Source organism: Humulus lupulus, chromosome 7 (assembly GCF_963169125.1).
Source record: "Humulus lupulus chromosome 7, drHumLupu1.1, whole genome shotgun sequence".
In the NCBI taxonomy this organism is placed as follows: domain Eukaryota; kingdom Viridiplantae; phylum Streptophyta; class Magnoliopsida; order Rosales; family Cannabaceae; genus Humulus; species Humulus lupulus.
The window spans coordinates 2,010,330-2,023,345 of record NC_084799.1 but is presented as its reverse complement, the minus strand read 5'-3'; the positions used below and the strand labels follow the sequence as shown (position 1 = coordinate 2,023,345).

General features: G+C 31.2%; 1 long non-coding RNA gene across 1 annotated transcript; it reads left to right on the top strand.

Moving 5' to 3' along the window:
- Positions 1-8,765: 8,765 nt before the first annotated feature.
- On the top strand, positions 8,766-10,605 carry LOC133789350 (uncharacterized). The gene is made up of 4 exons (XR_009873531.1): positions 8,766-8,978; positions 9,059-9,133; positions 9,602-9,663; positions 10,382-10,605. It is a non-coding gene; the product is annotated as an uncharacterized LOC133789350 (long non-coding RNA).
- The last annotated feature ends 2,411 nt before the right edge of the window (positions 10,606-13,016 follow it).

Genomic DNA, 13,016 nt, shown 5'->3' with positions numbered 1-13,016 from the left:
ATGTTTGATAATGTCATATTCTAGAATGTTTTCATTTTTTTATTTATTTTTTGTTGGTTAAACGATATTTGATGTGGAAAAGTCATATTTTGTACATAGTAAGTCAATATTAAACATATTGAAGGTGGTTGTTGTCTATACAAAATGACCATATATACTTGTTAATTATATCTATCATTTTTATTGATTATTTGTTGAAAGCTCTACAATATTATTTCAAAAACTAATAAAATTTAAATATTTTCATTGGTTTAATATGCACATAACTAGAACATGATAAGCTTACCTAACACGAAATAAATATTCCTAGGAAAATGTTAAGATCTCTATCTGTAATCAACCATAATAAATTCAAGTTTTTTAATTTTTATTTTATTGTAAACATTTTTGGTGCCATTTTAAATATACCAAGCAGTACTTGTTTGATTACTATTGCTCTTGAAAATGCTTGAAGTTTAATTAAAGATAAAATAAAATAAACATAACTTAATTTATCTTTTTCTCTAATCTGTATTATAATAATTAAGTTTCAACATGTAATAAAGACTACTTAGAAATAAGCTTCTCCATTATTTGACTCAAATTTCTTATTAAAAAGGGTAAATAGGAAATTTTCTCCATGATATATGGTCTTTGTAGAGTTTTGACCCCTGAATTATTTTTCGTGGCAAAAATCTCCTTCGAACTATAGTAACTATTGTAAATGTGTCCTTTATATTGCATATCATTTTTTTTTAAATAGTTTGCTCATATAACACTGATGTTGCGCTAATGTGACTAGATTCGATAGTCCTAACAGATAAATATATACATATATAGGAGTAAAATGACAAATTTTAAGAATATGTATATGTATTCTTATATAACTAATTTTTGCACATTTAATGTCGATAATCTCGATTTTGACTAACTTCAATTCGTTAAATAGACTCTCATGTTGTAACTACACCTGAGACATATATCTACGTAACAAACTACTTAAAATAATGAACAAAATATAACAAAAAAGCATGCTTGCAATTATTTTGATAGTTCATAAGACATTTTTACCTCAAAAAATAATTCAGGACAAACCCTACATGGGCAATAGTAAAATTACAATTTGTCCTATTAAAAAACAGCAGCATGCAAAAGGAGGGCGTGCAAGTCATCATTGGTTGCTGATGTCATTTCTTTTTTATTTAATTTTTGGTGATTATTATTAATTATTTAGTAATTTATTATTCCTTTATTTATTTATAAGTGAGTCAATGATCCTAATAATCATGCATGGTAGTGACGTTGGTCTACTTGCTTCTTAATTAAGATTTAATATATAAACATTATTCTTATAGAAGCAATAGAATTATAGGTTAGTAGCCAAAACTCATTAAATTGAAAAATTAACATAAAAAGTAGACTAAGGAGCATGTTACTTGATTGAATGTAAAGCCTCTTTTTTTCAATCCTAGCCATACCCTAAAAAAACTCTTATTAATTTATTTGGTATAATATTATTATATCATATATTTATATAGTGGCCTCACTCTCTCACCATCAAATTAATAAATTAGCTAATTTAGCTTCTTCTATTTGATTGATATGAATAGTTGGGTGCTGCCAAACTTTTTAATTTGAATAATATTAGGACACTTTCACATCACACAAAAATAAATACAATATGATTTATTTTATAATTTTTTAGTTAATATTTAGGGACTTGAAAACTATAACAATTGCAAAAATACAACCGATGTGGCTTTTTATTGTCAAAACAAAAAAGAAAAATAAAAGGGAATTTACTAATTTGGTATCTTATATTTTTGCAAAGTATCATTTTGATATCTTCTGTTTTCAATAATGCTCATATGACATCCTGTATTTTAAAATTATACATATTTGATACTCTAGACTCAGATTTGATAGATAAAATTTTGTCAATATGATAAAACTGTCATCAGTTATATGTAATTACGTAATTAAATTTAAATTTGGAACTTACATAATTGACATCAGTTTGATTGAATTGAAAAATTTTTATTAATTAAATTTGAGTTTAGGGTACCAAATATGTACGATTTTAAAATACAGGGTACCATATAAGCATTATTGAAAACAAAGGGTACCAAAATGATATTTTGCAAAAACACAGGGTAACAAATGGTTACCTACCCAAAATAAAAACTATATATTGTTGGTTGAAACATGATACTTAGCCGCCACTGAAAAAATCACTTCAATATATAATGTATAATGTTTGAAATTATTATTATTATTTTATTTATTTATTTATTTTATAGTCTTTTGTTTTAAATTGTATAATTAAAATTGATATATTATTGTGTGAGTTCAATAAGCTCTCCCATCTCATCTTACTCCCTACTTGTTAAAATTTATTCACTAATACTATACAATTTAGCACACTTGACAATTATGAGAAGCCTAAACAAATCACTCACTATCCAACCAAAATGAAAATACATAAACACAAATATATAAAAACATAACATGCCCCACTTTGTAACATTGTACAAATAATAGAACTTGATTAAGATTTACACATCCCCATCAATTCTTGATAATTAAATTATGAGCATTATTACAAGGCGCTCTAGAGTGCTCAACACCTTAGAATATAATATATTATTATTGGTGTGATTTAGTATGGATACCACATATTTTAAATACGTTATAGTAGGAATACTTTGTCCCACATATTAGCATTTATCTTTAATTATTGAGTTACTCATTTGAATTATTTAGGTCCACAATATGTCATAATCGGAATACTTTGTTCATCCAAGGTGTAATTATTTCACACCTAAATAGAATTCTAATTACAAAAAATTAATAATAAAAATTCTATCAATAACTTATATCAATTATCACTTTCATTATCACGCAAGCTCTTCATATCTTTAATCAAGCCAACCGCTACCACCAATTTTTTTTTTCAAAAAAATTATATGTATTTTATTTTATAATTTTTTTATTTACACATTTATAATAATATATCTCTATAAACCTTTTTTTTTTATCATGTAAATTATATTCATAATAGTATATCCTCACTTATTTTTTTACCAATGCATGTACATTCAATATTTAATAATTATTTTATTTTGCGTTAATCCTCCCTTATATGTTTACAAATGAATGTTACTATTTGCCACCTTAAGGTGCCAACATTATATGAGATATCACCTTATGGTTAATTAACGAGACTCTATAATATTTATAAAATTAAAATGTGTTGGACTCAATATTAGATTGTACCAATAACGGTAGTTGGGCATCAGTGGTACCCAGTGGTTGGTTAACGACACTTCATAATATTTATTAAATTAAAATGTGTAGGCTTGATATTGGATTACACCAATAACGGTAGTTGGGCACCACATGTATCCCATACTCCTTACAAATAGAATAATGGTATGTGCACCTAAAATATGCATCAAAACATTACACACAGTGACGTGAAAATTTCTTCTAATCAATCACATTTATTTCAGATGAGACCCACTATTTAAAAAAAAAAATCAGTGTCACATCACTGTGTGTAATATTTTTATGCATATTTTGGTTGCACATACCACTACTCTTACAAATATATGCTAAAAGACAAACTATAGTCTGAGCACTAAATAGCCTTCAAATTTGACCTTATCAAAAATATTTTTTACTACTACACCAAAATACCCATTTTGTGTCAGTCAAACGCGTCAATCAACACAGTTGACTGACACGTTGACCGAGAATTAGCATTTGTGGCAGTTGAGCACTGCCACAAATGCAGGAACATTTGCATCAGTGATAACACTAACGCTATTAATTGGCTAAGTTTGCGTCAGTGGCCAACTTATGCCGTTAATGCATTGTTTGCGTCAGTGGGCAATTGACGCTAACGGTGTGTTTGCGTCAGTGGGGCACTGACGCAAACACGCCGTTAGCGTCAGTTGCCCACTGACGCAAACAGTGCGCCCATTATTTAATCCCAGCCATCGACCCCGAGCCCCTCATTCTCCCAAATTCAAAACTTAAGTTTTCTCTCCTAAGAACCAGCAGCGCCTCCGACTTCCTAGACCTATTTTGGTGAGTTTTTTTTTCAATTTTTTTTTAATTTTAAGGTTAAATTGATGAATATAATATGTTTATGAACCTTATACATAGTTTTTTTTTTTAATTTGTTGTATATATTTCTGATTTTGAAGATTATATTATTTGAAAAACCAAAACTCAAAAACCCTCCTCTTGATTTTTTCTCTGACTGGGTTCGCAGTGGTCATGTATGTGGATGGGGTCGTGGGGGGTGGCTGGTGTCGCGGGGGTTGAGAGGTGGCTGGCTAGGGACTAGGTATAAGGGGGCTAGGGTCGCATTGGGTGGCTGAGGGTACACTGGTCGGGGTTCATAGCGTTTTATTTTTATTTTTTTTAATATAGCATTTGCGTCAGTGCCCAACTGTCACAAATCTGGCATTTGTGGCAGTTCCCCACTGATGCAAACGCATGGGGTGGCTGAGGGCTGGGTACACAAATGCCAAGTTGTGACAGTGCCCCTAGCATTTGCGTCAGTAGGGAACTGCCACAAATGCCAGATTTGTGACAGTTCCCAACTGACGCAAATGCTAGCGCTTGCGTCAATGGGGCACTGCCACAAATGTCAAGTTGTGACAGTGCCCCACTGACGCAACAGTTCCCCACTGACGCAAATGTCTTGGTTTGCGTCATGGAATTTCACACCACATATAAAACTGATGCAAAAACTCAATTGTGGCAGTTAGAAACTGACGCAAATGACGTTTTTTGTAGTAATTTAAGTTTTGAGATGTGTTGAGGTGATTTATGGCTAAATTAAAAATAAGTAATATTAAATTGGTTTGAGAAAAAAATATTGCATGGTCTACTTCAAGCCAAAATTTTCATTTTTATATTTCTATCGGATTTATCATATTCATATTTTTTTACTATATTAATGTTGAAAAAATCACTTCAATATATAATGTATAATGTTTGAAATTATTATTATTATTATTATCATTTTATTTATTTATTTTATAGTCTTTTGTTTTAAATTGTATAATTAAAATTGATATATTATTGTGTGAGTTCAATAAGCTCTCCCATCTCATCTTACTCCCTACTTGTTAAAATTTATTCACTAATACTATACAATTTAGCACACTTGACAATTATACTAAAGTTAATTAAAGATAATAATTTATTTTATTTATTGCTTGTTTTTAACTCTTTTATTTTTATTTATAACCTTTTCTCTCCATCTAATATATTTTCTATTTTTATTTTTAACGATTTATAGCATTCATTTTTGGATTTAGAAATGAAATGAGGAGGATGAGGATAAGAATCATTATTTTTATTATCCATTTTCAAAAAAGAGAGTTAATATTTCTAAAACAAAAAAAAAAACTAATTTGCTTTAACAATGAATTGCTCTCAAAGAATGAGATTTCACTAAACTTGATAACCACATTCATCACCTGTACCAAAAAATCAAGACTTCCCTAAGAGCCAAGGAGAGTTCAACAATCAATAGCTTTCAAAAGAAAATAAACCCACAATTTCATAAGTCATCGTTCTAATCGCCATTCTGTTCACATCCTTAGCTAGACGCCCGAAATTCATTGATCTATTATTATCTAAAATTTAAAAGGAAAAAAAAAAGAAAGTTCTTTCCTTATCAAGTTGAATGATAACACTCACAATGTCACCAACAGAGAAACCTAAACAAATCACTCACTGTCCAACCAAAATGAAAGTACATAAATACAAATATATAAAAACATAACATGCCCCACTTTATAACATTGTACAAATAATAGAACTTGATTAAGATTTAATCTCCACTCCCGCATCAATTCTTGATAATTAAATTATGAGCATTATTACAAGGTGCTCAAGGGTGCTCAACACCTTAGAATGTATCAAATTATTATTGGTGTAATTTAATATCGATGCCACATATTTTAAATACCTCATAATATGAATACTTTGTCCCACATATTAGCATTTCTCTTTAATTATTGAGTTACTCATTTGAATTATTTAGGTCCACAATATGTCATAATTGGAATACTTTTATTTCACACCTAAATAGAATTTCTCATTACAAAAAATTAATAATAAAAATTCTATCAATAACTTATATTAATTATCACTTTCATTATCACACAAGCTCTTCATATCTTTAATCAAGCCAACCGCTACCACCAATTTTTTTTTTTCAAAAAAATTATATGTATTTTATTTAATAATTTTTTTATTTACACATTTATAATAATATATCTCTATAAACCTTTTTTTTATCATATAAATTATATTCATAATAGTATATCCTCACTTATTTTTTTACCAATGCATATACATTCAATATTTAATAATTATTTTATTTTGCTTTAATCCTCCCTTATATGTTTACAAATGAATGTTATTATTTGGCACCCTTAAGGTGCCTAACATCATATGAGATAGCACATTATGGTTGATTAACGAGACCCTATAATATTTATAAAATTAAAATGTTTTAGACTCAATATTGAATTGTACCAATAACGGTAGTTGGGCACCAGTGGTTGGTTGACGATACTTCATAATATTTATTAAATTAAAATGTGTGAGACTCGATATTGGATTACACCAATAACGGTAGTTGGGCACCACATGTATCCTATACTCTTTACAAATATAATAATGATATGTGCACGTAAAATATGCATCAAAACATTACACATAGTGACGTGAAATTTTTTTCTTATCAATTACATTTATTTCAGATGAGACCCATTATTTAAAAAAAAAAAACAGTGTCACGTCACTGTGTGTAGGGGTGCACACGGGTCGGGTTTTTGGGTTTCGGGTTCATCGGGTTCGGGTTTCGGGGGTTTCGAGTTGAAAAAAATAGTACCGAAACCGATCCGAAATTTTCGGGTTTTTTCGGGTTTCGGGTTTCGGATTGCACTCGGGTTCGGGTTCGGGTTTCATTCAGGTTGGCTGCAACAAACACAACAATATACTTAAACGTTTTTACAAACATATATTATATATATATTAAGGTTAATCTTTTTTAATATATATATTAATATGTCTGAATTTATATATATCTATTATTGTTTATCTGAATATATATCTATTAATGTATATATATATATCTATTAATATATATATATAACTTAACAGAAAGAAGAACGAAGAACGAAAGAAGAACAGGGAGGCGGAGGGAGGCGATCTGTGGTGGAGGTGATGGCGAGGCGTGTCGCGTAAGTGAGAGAGAGGGAGGGAGGCGATCTGATGGTGGCTGGCCGTGCGGGTGGGTGGGTGGTGGCTTGGCTCTGCCGAGGGAGGCTCTCGGTCGGTCCGGTCAGCACCATGCGTGAGTAAGGCTAAGGGGCCTGAAAGAGAAGAAGACAAACCAAAGTAATTTTAGTTTTTAGGGTGGGTTATCTGAGACGAGAGAGAGAGAGAGATATTCAAATTTGTGGGATTTTTTTTTTTTTTTAAAATTTAGTTCGGGTTTCGGGTTACACCCGAACCCGAAGGTGGCGAATTTTTAAACCCGAACCCGACCCGATATGTTTCGGGTTCGGGTTGAGTTAAGCCCGAAATTGACGGGTTTTTCGAAAAATCGGGTTTTCGGGGTTCGGGTCGGGCGGGTTTTGCGGGTTTTCGGGTTTTGCGGGTCCCGTGTGCACCCCTAACTGTGTGTAATATTTTTCTGCATATTTTGGTTGCACATACCACTACTCTTACAAATATATGCTGAAAGACAAACTATAGTCTGAGTATTAAATAGCCTTCAAATTTGACCTTATCAAAAATATTTTTTACTACTACACCAAGATACTCCTTTTGTGTCAACGTTGACTGACGTCGTTGACCGAGAATTAGCATTTGTGACAGTTGAGCACTAGCACAAATGCATGAGCATTTGCGTCAGTGATAACACTGACACTGTTAATTGGCAAAGTTTGCATCAGTGGCCAACTGACATCGTTAACGCACTGTTTGTGTCAGTGGGCAACTGACGCTAATGGTGTGTTTGCGTCAGTGGGGCACTGACGCAAACACGCTGTTAGCGTCAGTTGCCCATTGATGCAAACAGTGCGCCCGGTATTTGTAGCACCCACATTATTTTGATATATATAGCCAATAATCACATGATTGCATTGCATTACATATCATACAATATGTATAATTTGAGCATATGCATATTCTTATAAGTGTTTTCATGTATAAGTATAAAAGTTGTGTATGTAATGTCTATATGTATGCTCAATATTATTAACCTTGTGGAATTTGAGTTGTCTTTTATGGGTATTTGATGTGCTCAAGATATAAGAAAGTATGAAAAATATGGACAAGACATGGAATTAAGTGATGAAAGTGAGATATAGAAGGCAAAATAGGTTAAGTAGTGAAAAATAGTACAATGTCGATTACTAGTATTTCGGTGTAAAATTGAGTATTTATGGATTTACCAAATGTAATCGAGGTATGATTAAGGTCTCATTGATGATGTAAAAATGGTTTTAGAACCATTAGATCAATTCTTGATGGGAAGTATACATAATCAGTGGTACTGATGCAAAGTCAAAACGAGCTTAGCATAAGTGCGCTACGCTCGATCGGGTAAGCATAACTATTGGGTATGAAGTCATATGGACCTAAGGTTTGGTGTGAGTGTCTTACACATAAGGATAATAGGCCTAGCAGATGATTAAGTCGAAATTATTGAAGTGATAAGGTTTTCATAAGTCAAAAGGTGAAATGATGAGATGAAATGTGTCAAATTTTGACAATAAGGCTAAATCATTGAAAATAAGGAATTTTCATCAACCTTATCACTTTGCACGACCATTATTCTGAAAAACAGAGAGAAAAGAAAACCAAAAACCATTTCTTGGCTGGTTTGAAGAAATTCTAAGGAGATCCAAGTGAAAGCAAAGCCAAAGAAGTAGATTAAGCTTAGTTCTAGCCTTTTTATGGTAAGTTCTTGTACTTGGAAGTTAAACTATGTTTTTGAATTTTTCTGAGAGCTTATATATGGTGTTTTATCATTTTTAAGATATTTCTTGGGGTTTCCAAGTGGTTTGAGGTTTAGAAAATCTTGAAGAGATTGTTTTCGCCGAAAAGTTGCTCGGTAAGTGAAATTTTGTGTTTTATGAGGTTTTTGGGGTTCTTGGAGTACAAGATGATTTTTGGTTATTTGATTGAGTTTATAAGAGAGTATATATGTTTATAAATGTTTGAATATATGTGGAGACTCATTTAATTTGGGTGATGATCTAGGAGATTAGAATTTTATCAAAATCGGTATATGATAACTTTATGATGAATCATGTTGGTTTTTGGGATATATGGTTATGGCAGGTTATTTGATGTTGATTATTGGTTGATTTTGACATTTGAGGATAGCTAAAATTAAGGGGAAACTCTGTCAAAATTTCTCCAAATGTCTAAGATAAATCTAATGCTCGATCTAGGTGGTTTAAGGCATTTTAGGCATGTTTTGGGTATGAAATTTGATATGATGTTTTATGAGTATTTTTAAATGAGAGTTCAATGTATTACTGCCATAATTATGATGAGAAATCCATGCCATTTTCAGGATAAACACATCAATACCTAAGACACCACTTGTTACACGGTGAACTATATTTTGGACAAAAGGTAAGTAAAGTACTCAACTGCAACACAAGAATTATGTGTTATGTGAAAGTATGCATTATATGAATATTTTGTGAGTAAGTGGTATTAACATACATTGACACTTCATCATAAATTTGTATGCATGGCATAATAGTGATATGGTAAATTATTATATGATATAAGACCATGCATGATATTATGATGATTAATTATATGATGCCTTTGCAAGTTTTGTGCAACATAAAAGAAAGTTGTAATAAGAAGTTTAAGTTCAGTGCCACTGTTTTGAAAAGACAAATGAAAGTGTTAATAAGTGTAAACGGAGGCCTATAGTAGGCTTATAGTGGCTGCCCAATAATTTGGCCTAGGTTTTAGTAAACCAATTATATTGTTTGCCATATTTCCGTTTTTATTTCTCCTCCATATGAGTTATTGTTATATGTATTGACACCACAGTGTGTGGCTGCCTTAACTCTTGAGCCCGACGGGGCAACGATGGAATAAGGTTTTTAATGTGCCCTACTGTGGTAATGGCTAGCCGGAGGAGAACCCATGATATTTTATATTGTATGTGTAACAAGCCCTGCATGCATTGACCAATTCAAACAGTGTGCACAATATTAAGGGGCCCAAAATTTAAAAAGAAGTTGTGTATGACCATTGATATTGGGTAATCATTAGCATTGCATGCATTACTTTGCTTACTGAGCTTTAGGCTCACAGTTGTCTTATGTTGCAGGTAGAGAAAGAAATGTGTGAATGACATGAGGAGAACTGAAGCATGATCCTGACCCTGATTTGTACATATGAACATATCGACCTTTTTGTGGGTTATTTCAGTTATCAGTGAGATGTTTGTAATAAAGTGTGAAGTTATGTTTTGAAAACAAATTGGGTTATTTAATACTTATGTATAATATGTTTGAGACCCACTTTATGTTTAATGTAAATAATGTGAAATAAGTTTTCAAATTAAAAAAAAAAAAATGTCCAGACTTTTGCAGTAATAAATTATGATATAGTTTTAAAACGTAACACCTCAAATAGGGTTTTAACTAAAATAAGTGAGGGTGTTACAGTATTAAATCCCAACCATCGACCACGAGCCCCTCATTCGCCAAAATTCAAAACTTAGGTTTTCTCCCAAGAACTAGCGGCGCCTCCGACTTAGACCTATTTTGGTGAGTTTTTTTCATTTTTTTTAATTTACAGGTTAAATTGATGAATATAATATATTTATGAACCTTATACATAGATTTTTTTAATTTATTGTATAGATTTTTGATTTTGAAGATTATATTGTTTGAAAAACCAAAACCCAAACCCTCCTCTTGATTTTTTCTTTGACTGGGTTCGCAGGGGTCATGTATGTGGCTGGGATCGTGGGGGGTGGCTGGGTCGCGGGGGTTGAGAGGTGGCTGGCTGGGGACTGGGTATAAGGGGGTTGGGGTCGCATGGGGTGGCTGAGGGCTGGGTACACTGGTTGGGGTTCATAGCATTTTGTTTTTATTTTTTTTTAATATAGCATTTGCGTCATTGCCCAACTGTTACAAATCTGGCATTTGTGGCAGTGCTCTACTGATGCAAACGCTTTGTGGCAGTTCCCCATTGACATAAGTGCCCTGGTTTGCGTCATAGGATTTCGCGTCACATATAAAACTGATGCAAAAACTCAATTGTGGCAGTTAGAAACTGACGCAAATGACTTTTTTTGTAGTAGTTTAAGTTTTGAGATGTGTTGAGGTGATTTATGGCTAAATTATAAATAAGTAATACTAAATTGGTTTGAGAAAAAAATATTGGATGGTCTACTTCAAGCTAAATTTTCATTTTTATATTTCTATCGGATATATCATATTCATATTTTTTTTACTATATTAATGTTGAATTCAATGATTTCCATATCAAATTCGGTTGTTTTTTTAAACTAAATTTGTTGATTAGAAATTTTAAATTAAAAAAAAAAAATTCAATTTAGTTTTCTCGATTGAGCGATAATTATATTTACTCATTTAAAAAATTAACCTTTTTTTTTATAAATTAAAAACAATTATTTGATGAGCCCTTTTTTTAAGTCAAACATATTTTTATAATGTCTCAAGCACTCTTCTTCAAATTACTTAATAAAATTTTAAAAAAAATTAATTTTAAATTAATTTAAAAAAAAAAAAATCTTTGGCTTTTGGTATTTGTCTCTTATTAATATTATTTTTTGTGTACTTATTATTGATTAGTGTGAGATCAAACTAATTGATTATAGCAAGTCCAAGTCATTTGAAATATAATATATATACTATAGTACACTTGTTATATTACTATACAATATTTATTATATATTTTTAATTTAATTTTTTTGTAAGTAGTAGAGATAATAGGTATTAAATAATAGCCATAAGAAGAAATAAATAATTACGTAAATTTAAAGTGTTTTTTCTTTTAATTGGATTCTACTCATTAACAAGCTAATATATAATTAGCTAATTGACTCCACATATATATTTATATCTTATATATGTTATGATTGCAATGCAAGCAAAACGAGTTGACATCACATAAATATATATTTATATTTATATATATATATATAGAAACATACTTTTTTCCGATCATATATATAATAATTGGGAAATTTCACTTTTTATCTCTAATAATACTTAATATTACCAAAAAATCCCAACATTAATAATATTTTCAAATTAATGCTAAACTTTCCTCCCATACCCAAAATACCCCTCCCATTATATCAAAAATTCACAAAACCTTCTCTTCCACTCTCCTCCCTCTCTCTCTCTAATTCTCACGAAATCTCCATAAAACCTACAGTTTTGTATAATTTTCTTGTCAAAATCATTGTTAGTTATCTCCATTGTTTCTGTGAATTCGTTAATATCAAAGGCAACATCTATTTTGAGAGTTTTTGGAGGAGAAAAACCATGGGTAATGAGATTTTACATTTTGTGTTGGGTATTATTTGTTTACATTTTTTTTTGGCTATTTTGAACAGATCTGAGCCTATATTGGTGTATTTTTCGGGATTTTTTGAGAGATTCCGCGATCTGTGTTTTTCTGGGTTTTCTGCAATTTTTTTGCTCGATAGAAGCTCGATAACGGTTCGATAACGGTTCGATGGTATGTAGAAGAAGGTCTTTGTAAGAGCTCGATGTAGCTCGATGTTAGCTCGATAATAGCTCGATAATAGCTCGATAGGTTCGGTTTAGTGCTCGATGGAAACTCGATAAGGGTTCGAGAAGGGGTCGAATGGATCTATAATATGTGAGCTCGATATTAGCTCGATATGAGCTCGATAGGGTTCGATTGAGGGTTTGGTTGTGTTTTATTGTCGGTTTTGAGAAATGATAGCTCGATGCTAACTC